General features: G+C 37.6%; 1 long non-coding RNA gene and 1 pseudogene across 1 annotated transcript; both read right to left on the bottom strand.

Annotated features, from left to right (window-relative positions):
* Nucleotides 1-495: 495 nt before the first annotated feature.
* On the bottom strand, nt 496-2,179 carry LOC120198310. Its single transcript, XR_005523356.1, has 5 exons — nt 2,058-2,179; nt 1,820-1,879; nt 1,687-1,725; nt 1,211-1,322; nt 496-583 (listed from the first exon to the last, which is right to left on the bottom strand). It is a non-coding gene; the product is annotated as an uncharacterized LOC120198310 (long non-coding RNA).
* Nucleotides 2,180-6,102: 3,923 nt separating this feature from the next.
* Nucleotides 6,103-20,160, bottom strand: LOC120198391 (annotated as a pseudogene).
* Between the last annotated feature and the right edge of the window lie 211 nt (nt 20,161-20,371).

The raw sequence follows: 20,371 nt of genomic DNA, 5'->3' as shown, positions 1-20,371 counted from the left end.
ACCTGCTCTACAGATTGAGGCACTCATTGGATTATAAATTCAACAACAGAGTATCAGTGGCCAACATAACAAAATAACTTTCACCCTTAACAAATACATAAACACCATCTCAACCTGTTTTCCCCAACTTAGCCCATTTCCATTCTACTTGAACACAAGCCCGGTTATTCGATAAAACAGGGTTTTATCAACACCAGACATCAATGGTACCAACAGAGTAAACAACAGGCTATGTTTTCTTCCACATTCAAAAAGTCGGGTTTGTTCCCTTCAAATTTGCCTTCATACTCGTGAGCTTGATGTTAAAATCATGTCTCCAACATGATGTGCCACCAACAAAGCAGAGCAGAATTTCCATGTGTGGAGTCGCAGAATACTAAAACGTAGTACGAGTTACCTCTTAAGGTTTTGATTCGGATAGCACAGATGGTCCAAGGGTAATTGTCAGCTGGGGGTTCTTGGTACATGACTTGATAGGGGTAATTGGTGTTGTTGCCACTGTTTGACTCACTTGGGATCCACAACTCTGTATACTTGATAATACTAATTAGGAGGCAGTGGAAGTAAGCCATGATCTTCCCACCTGAAATTTATTACATTAAGAATGAACAAGAGGTTCTCCTTAATCTTCAGATCATAATTAGAAAGAAAAAATCATGATTCATGACTTAGTTGAAGAACAAGTAAGCCAGCAATGCAAGAACTCCATAATCAGATTTAGGTGAATTCTCACTCAGACCAAATGAACACATGAATATTTGATAAATGTTTCTAGTAACGCTTATCAAAAGGAAGAACCCTTGTAAGGGGTTGGGAGACGAAGTTTGATCAAGAATGATCAGCTGGAGAATTCCAGATCACTTTCTCCCACATTTAAGCAGAAAAATTGAATAATGGCCAGTTTGAAAGTAAGACTCTCCACTGGATTGTTGTCAGTGTTGAAAAATATTACAGCACCCCTCTCCAACGCAGGGACAGGATCCATTTAGTTCCATCACTGCTCCAACGTATCCTAGTTTTACAAAGATGAGTATTACACTCTAAAAGTGCTCAAAGGTTTCAAGCATCAGAAAATTAATATGATCAACGTGCTGCATATGCGGCATCAGAAAGAAATCTAAATAAATCCAATCATTGCCAAAACATTGAAAAAATCCCAAGACATTAACATTTAACAATCAACACTTGATCTTAGATGAACACAACTAACCTTTTGGATGCAAGGAATACACCAAGAAACAGCAGAATCGATACAATCACTAAGCTGAGGATGCTCTGTCCTTTGTCTATCATTTTGATCTAGCTCCTCCTTTCACAATCACCTTAATCAATGCACACAAGTAACAGCATTAAATTTACATAAATTCTATCCATACAAAAATAAACTAATCCTTGTAACGTATATTTTAGCACGATAAAGTCTCGGCCATTCATGTCACCCTTTCAAATTTAACCATTTATATGCTCTAAATTTACTTCTGATCTAAGTTACAACATAATGATCAAAAATATTTGAACTATTAAGAATCCCAATTGCTTCAACTTTCACTCATTTACCAGTCCATAAATTCCCATCAACTTAAATATTCAAGACAAATATTTCCTAAAATATCTTCTTCCTTTTAAACAATAACCAGTCGAAACTTTTTTTATAAAAAAATTAAGTCAAAGCAAGGAAGTATGTACCTTTAACAGATTGGTTATCTTTCTTTTCCATTCAACCACCTGGGTAAAAAAAAAATCATCCTGTTGCTCGTCGCAGTTTAATTTCTGACACCATTTTTAAGGTTATATAGAAGAGAAAGGATGCTGAAATTACCTTAAACTTTGAACGCTTCTTCAAATTTAGATAACAAATATGGTAGTTCTACTTCAGAAACTAGGAAACGGAGTTAAAAATGTACAATATTATGATCAGATGTAGGAGAAATACAAAGAGGACAAGCGTTCGAAGGTTATTGCATGCATAAAGTAAAATATACAAAACTAAAACTCCTAACAACATGAACATCAAGAACAGCAAAAGGTAAAAAGGGGAAAAGAAGGTCAATATTTACAGAAAATTTTAGGACTGAACAGCATTGCAATCAAGCAACTTAAAGTTAGTAGGGGCGTTAGGTCCGCGCAGCTTCAACGCCGCTTGATCATAAGCAACAGCCGCTTCTTCCGCCGTATCGAAAGTGCCAACCAATGCCTCATCCTCCGGCCATCCCTAATCTCCGCCGCCCATCTTCCCCACGGCCTTTGTCTCACCCCTATGTACCTCTTCACCTTTTCCTGGCTCGACCCCACTATCACGTCGTTCTCTTCTCCGAAACTCCGATTATGATTTCGTTGACAAGCTTTTTCTTAGGTCGCTTCTGGGTTTTCTTCGGTGAAACCGCTTCGTCGTCGCTGGAAGAATCGGTAGCGTCGGCGTCCGCAACGATTATTCGAACAATTCGTCGGGAAATCGGATGTTGGGGCTCTCCGTTAGGCTGCGGCGGCGACGACATAATCTTTAGGGCTCTTTTTAATTTAATTTATTTAATGAGAGAGAATGTGAAATTATATGGTTTTCCGTTGGAATATCTTTTGAATTTTTAAATCGCCTGCCATAAATATCAGTTGATATCGCATTTCATCCCATATCTTTAAGATGCGTTAGTTAGTGGTATTCCAACTAGTTTTGTTGTAATTTAATTTAAGATTAATTTAAAATAAATTTTAGTTTAAAATATTATTTAAATGAATCAATTATAAAATTAATTATTTTTATTTAAGTTATATATATATATATTTTAGTTCAAAGAAAATAATATTTAGTCACTTTTATTTTTATTTAATTAAGATATGGTAACTGAAAGTTAATTACTGTCAGACCTTTAACAAATTATTGACGTGATATAATTAATATATAAATTTAATAATAAACTAAACAAATAGTAACTAATATTTCAGTAAATTTTGTTTCCCTCGCTAAAATTTAAAAAGTAACAAATGATCGAGATCATTTTACATAATATATCCGAGAATGATCTGAATCGATACAGAACCCCGTCAATACAAAAGAAACGGTCGAAGCATTTTCATTTATATAAATCGATATATGAAGATTAACTTTCTCCTTAAAGATAATTCAACTCTGACGAGTGATGTAAAATAATGTGTGTTTAAATAAAATTTGTATAACTTGTAACTGAAAAAGTTATACATACTTCAATATTTTTTGTTGGAACAGAAAAATTACGTTGCAGTAAGATATTGTAAGGCTCCCATAATGTTTCGATAATGTTGAACATCTTAAAATAAAAGATCCATCATCTTTAGTGGAGTGGCTACTATATTTATATAATATTAAATTTTAATTAATTAACTCAATTAAGTATCTTATTTGTTTGAACTAATTTTCAAATATATATAATCAATTTTCGACATAATTAATTTTGTTGGCCGATCAACTAATTATATTCCGTTAAAACTGAGGTATATACTTACCCTGCTGATGGGGTAGATATTCTGACAAAAGTTTGGATAAAAATATATTGGAATGCAGGTGAAAGTGAATAAACTCAAATTAACCAAAGTAATTTGACATGGATGGAATTCATCTCTCATTGAGTCAGAGGAATTCAATATCTTGATCCGATCAAATTATGAAGGATTATTATAGTTTCCTAGTGTTCCATTTAAACATGCTTCGAGAACCACGATCAAAAGTTCAAATGCAGAGGGTCATCCAAAGTATAAAGCAATTCATAACTAGTTGCAGTACAACCATAATCATATCTTATACTCCCTCTCACTTGCAATGCAACCCGTCCTCGCACTCAAAAGTGGGGTAATCTGCCCCTTCAATCCCTTCCTCTTGCGGATATCAGCAACATGCACGGCTGCTTCCTAGGAACCATGTTCCAATGGCATCATGATCAAAACACACATTGTGTGGGAATGTTGCAGCCCTCAGAGTGCTAGAGAATCCAAAACACTCGATATAGTGGAGTACCAGGCCTCTGCATCCCAAATACATGTCCACGCTTCTGGCTAACAACACTGTAAATACCACCAAGTGTCTGCTCTGGGTTTGGATCTCCACCAAGTAAACTGCTCAAGCAGCCTTGGCTGACACTCGGCCGTTTTATTCAATTTCTTCTTTTTTATTGTAATTTTTACAAATTCTTTCTTTTTATAAATTTCTTTAATTTTTTTAATACTCTCATCAATTTTATCTTAACCGATTTCTACTAAGGAAGGAAAAAAAGATTTTACTAAAGAAGGGAAAAAGAGAATTCCGTTAGTATCAAACCCAAATCTAAGGGAAAGAAGAAATTAAGAACTGTTAACCATTTACTCTAAAAATGGTTAACCATCAATATTTTATCGTCAATTATAAATATATTTTATAATTTTAAATTGCACTTAATTTGTTAAATAACATTACAATCTGGAAAAAAATATAATTATATGCATATTTATATGATTTAAAAAAATCAATAAATTAAAATTAATACATATCATGATATTGTAAACAATTATAATTAAGTTCATAAAAAATTGGAACAACTCAACTCGGAAAAAGAATTATAAAATACGACCATTAACTCAAATAATTCAATATTTTAACTTGACTCGATAAATGCTTAGTTGCTCACCCCTAAGAATGATAATAGAGAAATAATGAAGATTTGATGCATGAACATTAAAATGATGAGAAATTTTAAATTATAACTCGTAAGAAATTATGTTGTGAGAAATAGAAGTCACATAAATGAAGTGAAACAACTTCTCATGATAGACAGCAGAGCCTGACCGAATCAGTGTATGCACCTAATCAACTTTGGAACAAGGCAGCAAAACATCCTTAATCAGTAATACAACTCATTCATAGCTTTCATTTTAGCGGGTATTATCCGACCACAATTTTTTTTTTGGGAAAATGTCATCTTTTAATGCAAAATTAAGATTTTTATTTTTTCCCAAAATGCATCCTTCAAAATGAATTAAGATTCCTTCTTTGCCAGAAAAAACGATCAACTTCGAGTCGTTGGATCTCTCGGCAATATTTGAACTCGGGGATCAGGAAACACGTAGGCAAATCTTTGGCCACGTCGCTGTAAGTTGCTCAAAGAGAGGTCTAATGTACGCCGGATAATTTCCTTTCGCTACAATACCAACCTAAAATACAAGATTATACACCAAGATTTCACGCAGCAGGATGCAGAAAGCATGGGGAATAATGGAAGTTGTTAGCCAAGTTCTTCGCATTGATAATTACCAGAATTCGGAATAACCGAATACTGCACATTACCAGCTATGCCGGTCAAGGATCTGGAGATTCTCGTTTTGTTTGGCTGAAAGATTGGAGATGTTTAATTAATTCCTTCAGTGACTCGGGTATTTGTGGAAAAAGGTCGGCTTCGCATCTGCAATCAGCTTTTCCTGCATAAAAGTGGTTCACGCATGAACCAAAGTTTATAAGAAACAAAATAATGATGATAAGCTATGTTACTGAAGTTCGGAGTTTTTGGATACAAGTACACCCTTTTTCATGTATTTTAAGACGTCCTTAAAAGGTCATATTTCCATGAAAATATTCAGATGTGTTTAAAACACAAGAATCGACTATGAATATTTACATGAAAATATGAGATTCTGATGGTGCATCTTGCAAAGGAAAGGAAATGAAAGTGGTTATTAATGCTTTAATGAAATAAATGAAATGCACTAGGAACCTATGTTACTCAAAATCGGGGACATCAGTATCAGACAAGGACAAGGAAAAAGAAAAGGCCGAAGCAACATAGCTTGGGGAAGAGTACCTAAAATTGGTTCATGACACCTTCTAACTTCTCTACTTACTACCAATTCAGAAAAATGGGCAGCACACGTGTAACTGTTAATCTGAAAAAAGGTTCGGTTAGGCGTGTGATGAAAAAAGAAATCTTGTGGTTTGCAAAAAAGTGGTAGAAACAAATTTCTTTACTCAAATTGTGCCTAATCCAATCGGCATGGGTTGTTCAAAAAAAGGAACTCTAGCCTTTCTTTGTAACTCTAGGCATGTTTAGGTGGGAAATCTATAGCAACTCAAATGCATAAAAAACTAGCCACATCAAAGCGCATAAATTCCTAAAGAAAACCAAGCATACTTGAAGTGAACATAGAATTAAATTGTGCACATTTAGGTATGTTACTTAACAGTATAACAAAGGCTTACTCTAAATCATTGTCACTCTGGGTTCTTCCAGTCTCCTGTGCATATGATTGTTTCCTCGAATACATGAAATTGAAAACATAAACATACCAGCACATGATCGCAAAACTGAAGAAGCTTTGTTTTTCAACCTGGTAAATTTTGTACCGGATTCAAACATGTGAAAATAATAAACTTAATTAAAAGGAATAAAAAAGCAACTTCTGACAAGTTAAACACAACCCAGGCATAGGTGAATAGTAAAGAAATCCATACTTTGACATGTTAAACCTGGATTACTACGGCCAAATGCCATAAAACAAAACACCCTAGTTCTAACCAATTGAACTCACAATTCAAAGAAATTTCAGGCATGAAAATCCACAAAAAACAACAATATTAAAACAAAGTGAACCTCTTAAGTCACAAAAGAACATGCAACATCCAAATAAAAGGCACCCCTAAAGCAATTGAGATAAAAGTAGCTTACATTTCCTTCATATTTTCAACTTCTGCTCGAGATTGAGCATCCTGGGAAAGCAAAATACAGGATTTTCCCATTGGCAAGGAGAAATCGCCAGTGTATTCTGTTTTCTTTAACCTTGAGTGAACACAGGAGTCTTTAGATTTTCTGTTTCCCCCTATGTTAGAGAGCATCTTTCGGCTTGTCATTGGAACAGAGTAATCAGAAGAGTCATCTGATTTTCTTTTTGGCCCTGGGAAATTACAGAATCTTCAGATATTCTCCTTGGCCCAGAGAAATTACAAGAATTTCATATTTCTCTTGCTCCTGAGACATCATAAGAATCCTCTGATTTTCGCTTGCCCCTAAAACATCATAAGAATCCTCTGATTTCTCATTGGCACTGAAATAGCACAAGGGTTCTCTGAACTTTTCTTTTGCCTTGGTTATTAGAGATATCAGAAAGAGCAGTATCAATCTGACCTACAACTGCACGCTCCTGGTTCCATTAACTACAAAAGATCTGATTTATTTCCATTTGACAAGCAACTTGTGGGCTATTTCCTACAGCAACGTCATCAACTTTTCCAATTTTGTCAGTACCATTCCTGTTCAACGATGACAAAGTTTCTTCTCATTCCTCTCCAAACAAAGTGACTCCACTGAGACTCCATTCACAGCAATAGTCTGAGTCTTATGGAAGTCAACTTTTCCGTTACTCATAACAGGAGCTTTCTGGGACCAGGCTTTTCAGAAATATTGAATTTCACATGTAGGCTAGAAGACAGTTTCCCCACCTTCTGTGAAGATTGTTCACACTAGGTTTTGTTTGGACTGGTTTCAATTGAACTGCTTTCAGGATTTTGGATGCCTCACTTCCATTAGAATCATGTGGTTAACTCCATTGGAAGAAACCGCATTACCTTGAGACCCTGGCCTTTGGTTAGCACGAGAGAAGAAAGAATATAAACCTTCTCGGACAAGACCTCCTGTAGGGTTGAAAGTGAGACAAAGGAGTCATTGCAGCAATACCACCTGCCCATTGCATCCTTTACAGATAGAGAACTGATGTCAGCCACTATCAACATTTCTGGCACTGAAGCGTACATATAAATTGAAGAAACCGGAGAACAAGAGCACCTTAATATATGCATAATAATGCCCAGATTCTGGTGAGTATCCTGCGTGCACAATAGTACAAATAGGTTATACACTGGCTGTGGATCCTGCCATTGAAAATACCAACAAAAATACAAAATAAAGAAAGGAATATAGGATAATCGAATATAACCAACAGATGAGATACTTTGTACAGAATAACGAAGTTCTATTGGTAGAACCATGCAAAAATTCAATGACCAAATCACGTAATCCTTGTAAATCACTAACATTCACTCCCCTTCCTCCAACATGGTGGCATCAGACTTACTCAACATTGCTAACAAACCAACATGGTTGAAGTAAATGTAATATTTGTTTCATTGACCCACAGAAAGTGCTAACCCAAAAATCACACCTGTTATCTATATAATTGAGATATTAAAGCACATTATTATCCTAGAAGAGTTAAATAGGCCCGTAATAAAACACAGTGAGAGAAGCTCCACCTTCTCTCTAAAAATTTAGGCGTTTTTCAAAAATTTCTTTCTTATCCCCTTCGAATCCTTTAGATGGCAAGCAGTTGAGAAGATCTGGTGGGAAGATTGCGTTACAGTTACTATTTTCAATATTCCAGATTGTCTTCATTATCAAGGTCTTAGGTTATTGTTCGATAAATATGGCGAGGTGGTCGATTCTTTCATCCCTAGCAAAAGAAGCAAGGGAGGTAGCAGGTTCGGTTTTGTCCGATTTTCTAGAGTGGAGGACGCGAGGAGGGCTATCATCTGTGCCGATAGACTTGGATTCAAGATAAAAAGATTAGAGTTTTCATGGCGAGATTTCAACCTCGTGATGTTTTCTGGAGGAAAAGTTTTCTGGTTCAAATTCAGCTGTGGTCAAGAGTAGTGAGGCGGATGTCAAAGTGGCGTCCATTATTGGTGTAGTTGACGAGGAAAAGCTAATTACTCTTAGAGATAGTTGGTTGGTTGGTGCAGAAAATTTATGAAAATGAAAGAGCTAGCTGCTATTATGCACAAGGAAGGCATATTAGGCCCGAAATTATGAGGTTAAGTAGTTTAGCTATTTTGATAATATTTGAAGATGACGAGAGTAGGGACTATACTCTAAAAATCAGATTGAGCGTTGATAAATGCTTGACAAAGTGGATTGTGGTCGGAAAATTTTTAATAGCAGCCGAGGGCATGGTTATCGTGTAGAGGGATCCCACCGTTTGTGTGGTGCCATTCAACTTTCAGAAACATTGCAGAAAAATGGGGAGCTCTTATCTCCATTGACGTAGGAACCTTTATTCCTGGCTCGTTTGATAGGGCATGTTTTCAAATCATTACGAACCGCAAAGATCAAGTGGAAGAATCTTGTGTTTTGAAAGTCGGGGAACAATCTTTACAGTATTTGTTTCTGAGTTTGAACCTTGCTTTAGCCCAAATTCCGTCTGGGTTGATTCGTCTGTGTTGGAAACGTCAGTTGCCTCCCCGTTGCCCACGGAGGGGGAGCTTATTAGTGTCTCGCCAGTTAAGCCTTCCGAGTTGGTGGTAGATGCTAGAACGTTTTCTCGAGTTAATCTTGATTCCAATAATATTAAGGAAGCTCAGCTAGAAACCGAGCGTGTTTTGAAGGCATGCATACTGGTGGTGGAACTTGTGGTTCAGGTGCGAGGAAGTAGGAAATGGTCCTTGTTCGATGAGGTATGGGCTGTGGAAGTTGTGTCCCCGACAGTCCGTTACGGGACAGCTGCGCATGGGTCTGATTGCCAGATGAACGACACTTTTAATTCTTTGGAGGTAGCTAGGGGGCGCAAGTGGGGTCTAATGTGCATGGGCATAAGCTGCCGTTTTGTGATAACCTGACAAATTGTAATGGGGCATCTACGCTTGGTTCAGTTGGCCAGAGGAGTGCAGATCTTAATATTTTGGAGGAAGCTAGTGGTTACACGTGGGCTCAAGTTTGGATGTGTGTGATGCTAGAGTTGATAGTGCAAATACGAAAGATGTGCAGCACATGTTTCTTGATGTTAGTGGTAGGCGTTTGGCTCCAATTAGAAATGTTGGTTCACGGCAGACCAAGGTATTATTAAATAATAATAGGTTCTTGGAGATCCCGAATGTTAGTTCGGTTAGTGGGACAGCTATGCAGGATTATGACTGTCAAACTGGTGGCATTTTGCATGCCTTGGAGAGTGTTAGTAGGGCACACGTTGGGTCTAAGTATGTAAGTAAAGATAACGTGCAACTGCCAGTTGTGCCGTCCTCGACCATGCCTACTGATGGATTTAAGGTATTGGTGGTACACGAGGAAGTGCTTGCTGGTCAGGGGATGGGGCTATCGAAATCCGAGAAAGTGGATGGGCGTCAGAAACAAAGAGCTTGGAGGAGAGAAATGCTATATTTAGTTCTCTCCGAAATTTTCAAGAAAAATTCTCGACCCACCAAAGGAAGCCTCGTTAAAGTCAAAGCAAGAATTCTCAGAGGAAGTGCATCGAGAGGAAATTTTTTCTGATCTTGAAGGCTCTAAAGTTGGAGGTTCGGATGGTTTATGTCGACAAGTCGAGCTAGAAGAGGCAGTTAGGCGGAAAGGCAGTAAGGCGGAAGAAGATTCTTGTACTCTTCGTGTGGAAGTTAGGGCTTTTTGTTTTGATTTTGGATTTTATGGTTTGGTTGAGCTGTGATATTCGGCTTCTGCTTTAGTTGTTTGTTTATGTGTTGGTTTCGGGCTTAGTTCAGGTGTTAAGTCAGGTCAGTCATTTTGTGATTGTTGTTATAGCTTAGATGGATTTCGCTGTGTTAGTGTTGCTGTATAGGGTTTTTCCCGGCTATTTGGGTTGTTTGTTATGTTGGGGGAGGCGATTCTGATTGTATCTTATGTTCTTATGGTTAATGAAATCTTAAGGCACATTTTTCCTCCTTCCGCTGATTAAGGAGCTTTCTACAAGCTCCTTTAATCAAGAAGGAGATTTTTAATGAGGCCTTCAATTCCTATCAAAAAAAATTATCCTAGAAGAGTCAAGGTGAACATGCTAGCAAACACACTAAGATACTACAATTTTCCCATCATTTAGTAAAATTAAAACCAAGGCATGCTCATAACTATCTACCCAAGCAAATGAAAAACTCATAAAATTTAATACTAGAATTCATATAATGCCGCAACTGGTACCGACCACACAAACTTATACGTAAAATTAACTTATTAACAAACCTGGATTGCTTTGGACATGAAGCTAGAAAGAACCAGATACCAACAAAATTACATAATAAAGAAAGGAATACAGGATAACAGAAAATAACCAGCAGATGAGATTACTTTGTACAGAACAATGAAGAAAATGTTTTTGACTGTATTAAATTCTACTGGTATAACCATGCATAAATTTCAAGGACCAAATCATGTAATATTTGTAAATCACTAACATTTTTCTCCATCCTCTATATTAATGGCACCAAATTTACTCAACATTGCTAACAAACCAACGGTATGACTGAAGTAAATGTAATATTTGTTTCATTGACCCCCCAAAAAGTGTTAACCCAAAAATCATACTCCGGTATCTCTATAATTGAGATATGGAAGCACATTATTATCCTACAAATGCCAAGGTAAGCATTGCTAGCAAACACATTAAGATGCTACAATTTTCCCAAATCATTCAGTAAAATAAATACCAACGCCAGGCTCATAGCTACTCTACACAAGCAAATGAAAGGCTCATAAAGTTTAATGCTATAATTCATATAATGCGGCAACTAGTACCAACCACACAAACTATACGTAAAGCCAACTTCTTAACAACCTGGCTTGCTTTGGACATGAAGGTTGAAAGAACCAAAACCTCATCAAATGTAATAAGCCTATCAATCTTCGCACCAAGTATTCCCTCAAATCTCTGCCATAACAATCTAACAATTATTGCTTACTCCAAATAATTACAATAAAGACTAACGTAAAAAACTATAAAAACAGAATAAAAACTTTAAATAGATTCTATAAATACCTTCAGTTGAATAACAGGATATTTGGCGCTTGACGTATAGACAGTTGCTTCCTTGCTGCCACCAATTTCTTACAACTAAACAGCCAACAAGTCTCTCATTCAAAACAAAATAAATAAACAAATTAAAAGCAAAGTGTTTAACTAGGCTTAATTTTAGTTTGTTTCTTTGTCTTGCATTTTAATATTTGTTTATTGCTCCTAAAGAGTCAAAATAAAGTAAAAAACTTCAGATAAAACATAAAAGATCATAATAGATCTAAAATGTGAAAAAAATTAAATGCAAAAAACCAATTCTAACATATAAAAGGATAAAACAAATAATAATATTAGTATATTACTATTTTGGAACTTTTTTTCTGATTTGTTTTCTGCTTCTTAAGTGGTTATTAAAGGACGGTATTCTTCAAAAGTAAGTTTATTGCTATTCTAACTCAAAAAAAAAACAAGTCGGAAAAGCAACAATAAAGTAAACAAAATGGAATGTGATATTCTTCAACACTCAACAGTAATGTTTAATGTTATCCTAACTCAAAAGGGAAAAAAAGCAAGTCAGAAGAGCAACAATGAAATCATGCCTAAACAAATAATAGCTATATATGCAATTAATTGGAATACGAACTTACTTCTCAAACTTGTGCTTATCATTTCCATCCAAAACCTCAATTATGTTATCTAGAAACAACCATATTACTATATTTTAAGTTCTTCTCCTTCCTCTCCTATTTCAACAAAGAAAAAGCATGTAACAAAAGCAAACAACAATACATAAAGAAACAAGACAGAAAAGAAGAGAATATGAGTGAGAGAGAGAAAAATGTAGAGAGAGAGAATTTGAAAGGAAAGTCAGTTCCGGATGAGTGTTGGTCGGCGTTTATCGATAATCTTAGTAAAAGGGTCTCCCATCGTACGCTTAGGGAATTATTCTTAGTCCATGGCCCTGTTATGAGAGTCTTTATTCCCAGCCAAACTAGAAATCCAAAATACAGATTTTCCACTTTTGCTTTTGTTCATTTTAAGAGGGAGGAGGATCTGAAGAGGGCTGTTGAGGAGTTTAACGGGATTGTGGTTGATGGAAGGAAGATCTCAGTTAGTCCTGCCAGATTTAAGGATGAACGTTCAAGGTTAAGGGTAGTGCTTTCTCCTTCAAACTATGTTGCTGGTCAGATTAAAGCAGAATCTTCAAAATCAAGAGGAAGAGATAATTAATAGAAGTAGAAGGGATGATAGATCTTATAGGGATGTTCTGTTGTCTAATGGGAATAGAAGGGGGAACAATGATCTAATGTCTGAGGATATCCAGAGGAGGAATGTCAAGGGAAATATATTTGAGATGCATATCCCAACAGACAGTGCCAACTGGGTGAAGAGGTCGTAACAGGGATTATCAAATACTCTTTTCAAGTGGAGTTCATTCGGACGGCATTATTAAAAGAAGGCCATGATGTTCAAATTACGAGATGGGGCTATGTCTGGAATTCTTGTGTGATAGTTCTTAAATCTCAGGAGGAGATGCTGGAGTTATGGAGTAAAAAGGAAGAAGTTTTAAATCAGTGGTTCGAGCGAGTGGAACCTTTACTGAATGAAACCGGGGTACCAATGGCCTTTTGCATGGCGGAATTAAAAGGGGTTCCTTTGTTATGCTGGAATGAACCCTTCTTCGAGAAGTTGGCTGGTAGATGGGGCAGTGTGGTAGATATCCATGATAGTACAAGGAAAAGAGAAGACCTCACAATGGCAAGAATCTTATTGAAGTGGAAAGTCCTTTTGATGTTCCGGAGGTTATTACTCTTGGATCGTATGGAAGATCATTCAAAGTAAGTATCAAGATTGGATCAGCTAGTGAGTATTCTAGTTCGTTTTTCAGTAATTTCCGGGGAGGATTTCGGTGAGATATTTTTTGAAGAGAGGATGTCTGAGAAGGATGAAGACAGATTGTTGTCAGTTCATGGGGAAGGTGAGACTTGTGCAGCAGGGGGAAATCGTTTGTCAGTGGACAATTGGATTGACCAGGGAGTGTTTCGTGTTTCTGGAGAGCTAGTGAGGACAGACAGCTAGTAAGACTTTCCTTAGATAGGAAAGATATTAATTGTGGTCTGCCAGAAAGTCAGACTGTTGGAAAGTTTAAAGTTGGTGAGTATGCAGGCTTGGGGATTAGAAGTCAAAATTATTCGGCTGATGGATCTCAGGCCCATTCTGAAGACTCTGGGCAGTCTGGGTCAAATACTTTTCGGGTTTTATTTCTGGGCCAGCATTTACAATTAATAAGTTTGGGGAATTGGTTGAAAACCTTCACTTATCAGGAAAAAGTAGGGAGTGTCCAATGTATTGGATACGAGTCCAATTGTAGAGAAGCCATTTAGTGTAGAGATTGAGCCGAAGAAGAAAATTTAAGACCGAGGATTTGGTTTCAAATAACAACTCAAGGGGGAGGCAATTACATCGCTCTAGAAGAGAGTTTACAACAGAGTAATGTGCTGGAAACTAGAAGTCTGAGCATTGTAAAAGGGTATACAACATGTCGAGGGAAAGAAGATACTGGTATGGGGATTTGTTGAACATCTCGTCTGAAACAGGGGGCACCGTAGTTAAGCAGAGGGAGCTAGATGTTGATTCCAGTAATAATAATCAGCTCTGTTTATCAGCAGAGAACATTGCTGATGTGAGTCTTTTCCTATCCTGATAATGGATCTGGGGGTGGGAGTGTAGGAAGGGAGATTGAAGGTTATTTTTCAGAAGGCGAATGCTTAAAGTCCAAATCTGGTTTGCTGATCAGAAGGAAGAGAAGAACTAAAGTATCCTGTATCGTGAAGCCCTCGATCAGGTGAGCATTGATACAACGTCCTCCTCATCTTTTTCGATTCTGTTGAAAGAAGCGGTAGAACGGGGAGGTTAGCAAGCTTTTGGTGTGTCTTTTAAGGAAGGAAAGAAGCCTTTTTGGATAAAATCATAGCTTTAGAGAGAGGCGTGAATGGGTTAATAAAGGTTTGGTTGATTGAGGGTTGTGTCTGTACCTATTTCCTTTTTGAAGATGACAAAGTTAGTAATATGTTCATGGAATGTTAGGGGTTTGGGGAAAAACGAAAAAAGGGGCTGTTCAGAATTTAGTCTCCAACTTTAATCCTACTTTTCTTTGGCTGCAAGAAACTAAGACTGAGAAATTTAGGAAGTCTTTTTTTAGGAGAAGTGGAATTAATAAGCTTAAAGGAATTTTGGAATCTCCTTCAGTTGGATCAGCGGGGGCCTGTTGTGTTGTGGGATGACAATGTTTTTGAGCTGGAGAGTCAGTTTATTAGCAGGATTCATAGCTACCTTCGGTAAATTTCGGAGTATTGATTCCAGGTGGGCTTCATCAATGTCTACGGTCCAGCAGTGGAGGAGGAAAATCGGGTTTTTTTTTGAAGAATTAAGCAGTTTCCTTAGTGGTCAGACTTATCCCATTTGTGTGGGAGGGGATTTCAATGTTTACTTACAAGAAGATGAGAAATTGGGAAGGGGTCAAAGTAGGAGTTCAATGGAGATCTTTAATGAGTTCATTCTTCATACGGGTTTGATTGATCTCCCTTTGAATGGGGTAGGTTCACTTGGTGTAATAACCAAGAGAATCCCACTTTTGTAAGATTGGACCGTTTTTTGGTTGATTGTCGCTTCCTAGAGCTGTTTTCGGACATTTTGCAGTCCCTTCTACCAAAATCTTTGTCAGATCATAATGCTATAGTTCTGGAGAATAAAGGAGTGGACTGGGGTAGAAAACCGTTTAGATTATTCAATTATTTGATGGATGAGGAGGGTTTTGAGGATCTGGTTGTTTCTTCTATTCAGAGTGGTAAGGATAGTCAGAAGAATGCAGGCGTTTTTAGTCTGTTGAGGAACACCAAACATGCAATTAAGAAGTGGTCTGGGAACAGAGATAAGTATCCAGGTGCTTTGATTTCTGAGTTAGAGAAGAAAATTTCGTTGATAGAGGATGATATTCAACAGAAGCAAGGAGTTGTTGACAGTGAGGTATTAACTGAATTGAAAAATCTTAGAGCAGAATTGTGGAAGCTTCACAAGATTCAGGAGCAGATCTGGTTTCAGTACTCGAGAACTAATTGGATTGCTGATGGGGACCGTAATACTAAATACTTCCACACTTGTGCTACGATTAGGAATAAAAGGAATGCTCTACTTGCTTTAAACTTCAAAGGGGAAACAGTTGAAGACCCAACTGCAATTAAGGCCATAGTTAAAGAGTATTTTTTTAAGATCTATAATGAACGAACTACTTTAGAAATTGATGATTTGAATCTGGATTTTCCCAGAATTTTTTTGGAGCAGAAGCAGTTCTTAGAACAGGAATTTTCTGAGGAGGAAGTGTGGGATGTGGTGAACTCTTGTGGCAGCAACAAAGCTCCGGGTCCTGATGGCTTTAATCTGGGATTTTTCAAGAGGTTTTGGCAGGCCCTTAAGGTAGATATTATGAAATTCTTTCATAATTTTTACTTGGGGAAGGAATGGGAACATGGAGTAAATCACATATTCATCACTCTTATTCCTAAGATTTCAAACAGTGATGGTCTGGACGATTTTAGACCTATAAGCCTTGTTGGTGGATTGTATAAGATACTCTCTAAATGTCTATCAAGAAGACTTAGGAGCTGCATTTCAGATTTGATCAGTCCAAGTCAATTTGCTTTTATCCCCGGTCGGCAAATCCTGGACTGTTCTCTTATAGCAAATGAAGGGATTGACTATTGGAGGAAGAATGGTTTAAAAGGGTGTGTTTTTAAGGCTGATTTCAAGAAGGCATATGATACTCTTGACTGGCCTATTTTGTTCAGAATAATGAAGGAAATGGGCTTTGGTTCTAGATGGATAGGTTGGATTTCGAAATGTGTCACTTCAGCAACTGTTTCAGTTTTGGTGAACGGAGTTCCTACTGAGGAAATTCCTATGGCGAGGGGTCTTCGGCAGGTCTGTTCCTTGTCTCCATTGTTGTTCAATATAGTTGGGGAACTCTTGAATCTATTAATAGTGAAGGCTGTTTCAGGAGGGTTGTTTTCGGGATTGGTCATTAGAAAAGAGGAGAGGAATTTTAATTTAACTCATTTGTAATTTGCTGATGACCTTATTATGTTCTGTGGGGCGTCGAAAAAATAGATCTTGAATGTAAAGAGGGTTCTTCGGGTGTTTGAGATTATCTCGGGTCTCCAGCTGAATTTAAAGAAGTGTAAATTATTTGGGGTGAACTTTAAGGAAGAGGAAATTAAGGATTGGGCAGCTATGATGGGATGTTCAGTGGGCTCTTTTCCCTCAGAATATTTGGGACTCCCTCTAGGTCCACATAGGAACTCCAACATTCTTTGGGATCCAGTGGTTCAAAGCTTTAATAAGAGGTTAACGGGCTGGAAAGGCTCCTCTCTGTCACTGGCAGGCAGGCTAGTTCTAATTAAATCAGTTCTATGCTCACTCCCTATATACTTTTTGTCAATGTTCAAGGTTCCAGCTTCAGTTTATAAGACTCTAAATTCTATCATGTCAAATTTTTTATGGGGTGGTGGTGATGGGAAAAAGAAGATACATTGGGTAAGCTGGTCCGATGTTTGTAAACCAAAAATTGAAGGAGGCTTGGGGGTTCCTAATTTAAAGGTGGTGAATAGGGCACTTTTGGAAAAGTGGGCTTGGAGGTTTGCTATTGAGAGGGAGGCGGTTTGGAGGGAACTGCTCTGTATCAAATATAAATTGGATCCTTCCATGATGCAGTTTGACAGTAAAGTCTCTCCTAAACTCTCTTGGATGTGGAGAGATATGGTGAGAAATCATTATCAAGCTGATTCGTTGGGCTGTAGTATCAGAGGTAAATATAGCTTTAAAATTGGCAATGGGAGGAACATTCGGTTTTGGCAAGACAATTGGACAATGGATCATCCTTTGATGGTATTGTTCCCTAGAATATTTTCTATTGCAGTGAATAAAGCAGGAAGATTATCTCAGTTTGGGGAGTTCAGTTCAGGGGGTTGGATTTGGAACGTTCAGTTGAGGAGAGAGTTGAATGACTGGGAATTTGAGCAATGGGCAAATTTGATGGTTGTTATCTCTGATTTTTCTATTTCTGCTGATGCCGCTGATGGACTGTATTGGAAGGGGAATGGGGAAGGGGTTTTCACTGTGAAATCATGTGTCAATCTATCTTATTCGGGTTCTCCCGATTCAGAGGAAGCTAAATTTTGGAAGTCTAATGTATGGAGGGGTCTGTTGCCTCCAAGAGTAGAGACTTTTCTTTGGCAAGTTATCTTAAAGAAGTTGGCGGTCAAGACAGCTCTGGTTAGGAGAGGTGTTCAGGGCATAAATGATATTTTGTGCTCTTTCTGTAATCTTGAAGAAGAGTCTTCATCGCATTTATTTTTTTCCTGTTCGGTGGTTTGGCCAATTTGGATGAAATTCTTGGGCTATTGGAATTTTCAGTCGGTTTTTCATGCAGATGCTAAAAGATTCCTATTGGCTTGGAATGACTTGAAGACCAACTCTCTTATCTGGCCATTTATACCTGGAGCTGTTCTATGGACAATTTGGAAGACCAGGAATTTTATAGTGTTTGAAGGAGGGAAGCTTGATCGAGCAGAGATTTTCTTTCTAGCTAGGTGCAGGATTGCTTCATGGTTTCTAGCTAAGGAAACTCATATTACTATTTCCAAGGATGATATTATTGTTGACCCGTCCATAGTGGATTCCTACTCGTCCCATTCTAATCGGGTTTCAACCGTGTTTCCTTGGTCCCCTCCTCCAAAAGGTTTTATTAAACTTAATGTGGATGCGGCTACCTCGAGTGATTGGAAAAGGAGTGGCTTAGGTGGTATTTTGAAAGACATGTTTGGTTCGATTCTTGGCTCCTTTAAAGAGCCTGCTGGTCCGGGGCCCCCAACTTTAATGGAATTGAAGGCTATCCTAAAGGGTTTAGATTTTTTTGAATCTATTCGTCATAGGTTTAAAGATAGATTGATTATTGAGAGTGATAGTCAGGTGGCAGTTGGCTGGATTAAGGATGTGGTCTCTTGTCCTGTTGTTTATGTTCAAATAGTTAAAGACATTATTCAAAAGCTTAGTGTTTTTGAAGGTTTTATTAGTTGGGTTAGTAGGATAGCCAATATAGAGGCGGATGTCCTAGCTAAGGAGGGTATTGGTTGAATTATGCTCTGTTAAGGGATGTTTCTTTCTGGTTTTGTATCTCTTGAGGGAGATTGGTTTGTATTACTTTGTTATATTTGAGTTTAATGAATCCTAGGGCACTCCTTTCCTCCTTGTGTGGATTAAGGAACTATTGTTAAGTTCCGTTAATCACCAAGGGGGTTTTATTGAGGCCTTTTATTCCTATCAAAAAAATAAAGAAACAAGACACTATGAAATGTCATAGTTTTCCAAAAAAAAAAAATTCGTTGTTATTCTAACTTGAAAGCATAAAGCCAAGTTGCAAAAGTAATAACGAAATCATAGCTAAGCAAAATAATACTGATAATCCAATTAAATTGAAATAAGAACTTACTTGTCACACTTGTACTTATTATTTTCATCCAAAACCTCAGGCTGAAAAAACTTATGCATAGATTCTTTGAGAGAACCACTGTTCAAAATATCAAGACTAATATCCATAATCTCATCAACTTTATTTGACTCCCCACCACATCCCAAACACTTAACCTGACTTTGCAAAGTACCCCCAAATATCTCCTTAACTACGGTATTGCCATTCACCGCTTCTGCTCCACCTCCAACGCTTTCACTTCCCTTTCGCCGCAATTTCTTTAAACGAAGACAGGTGTTATGGCAAGCATCGATAACGTACCTCAAGAATTCGTGGGCGTCCTCTTGTCGGCTGAACCGGAAGTGCTCAGCGAAGATTTTAATGCAGCTTTGGATCTTGGAAGGCGAGTCGAGGGCGAGATCGAGGGTTAAGGAGCGTGTAATCCACGCTTCAAGGATACAGAAGGGACAGTCGCGGGGTTTTTTGGAGGCGGAGGTGTCGCAGGAGGAGGAGTGTTTGGAGCGGAGGCAGAAATTGGCGAGCGGTGAAGTGTAGGTGAGACACTGAAGAACGCTGTTGAGGTAACACGAGTTGCCGAGGTTTCTTAAGCCTAAAGGGGGGCCCTTCTTCCGTTTTTCACTGAGTATACTCGGCTGCCAAGTCATTTGTAACTCGACAAATCCCATCAACGGCGATGATCCTCCTTCGTCGATCTCTCATCGGACGGCCACCCACACCGCCAGAATCGCATCTCCTTCAATTTTTCCGGGAAAATTTGCTCTCAAAATCAAAATTTCCCCTTTTTCCCCGTTTACGAACCTTTCAAAGGAAGAAAGAAAAATCTCGCGAGGGTTGGTTCCTTCAAAATATAGTTTATTTATTTGTTTATTTTCAGTTTTCTTTTCTTTTCCTTTCCTCAATTAATTGATTTGATCCTTTAAACTCTAAGTCTGCGTTTGTTTTTATTGTTTTACATCTTCAAATCTCTTGTGTCTGTATCATGTAAATCACGCGTAAATATTAGATTTTGTAGACTATTTATTTTTTAGAAGATAGAAGTATTTCTAATATCTGTGCGAATTCTTCTTGGTGCAGATATAATTTTATGTCTTCAAACTTCTTCAAAAATAATTA

The sequence above is a fragment of the Hibiscus syriacus genome, unplaced genomic scaffold, assembly GCF_006381635.1.
Source record: "Hibiscus syriacus cultivar Baekdansim isolate YM2019G1 unplaced genomic scaffold, ASM638163v2 tig00117056_pilon, whole genome shotgun sequence".
Lineage (NCBI taxonomy): Eukaryota > Viridiplantae > Streptophyta > Magnoliopsida > Malvales > Malvaceae > Hibiscus > Hibiscus syriacus.
This window is presented reverse-complemented; position numbering and strand designations above follow the sequence as displayed.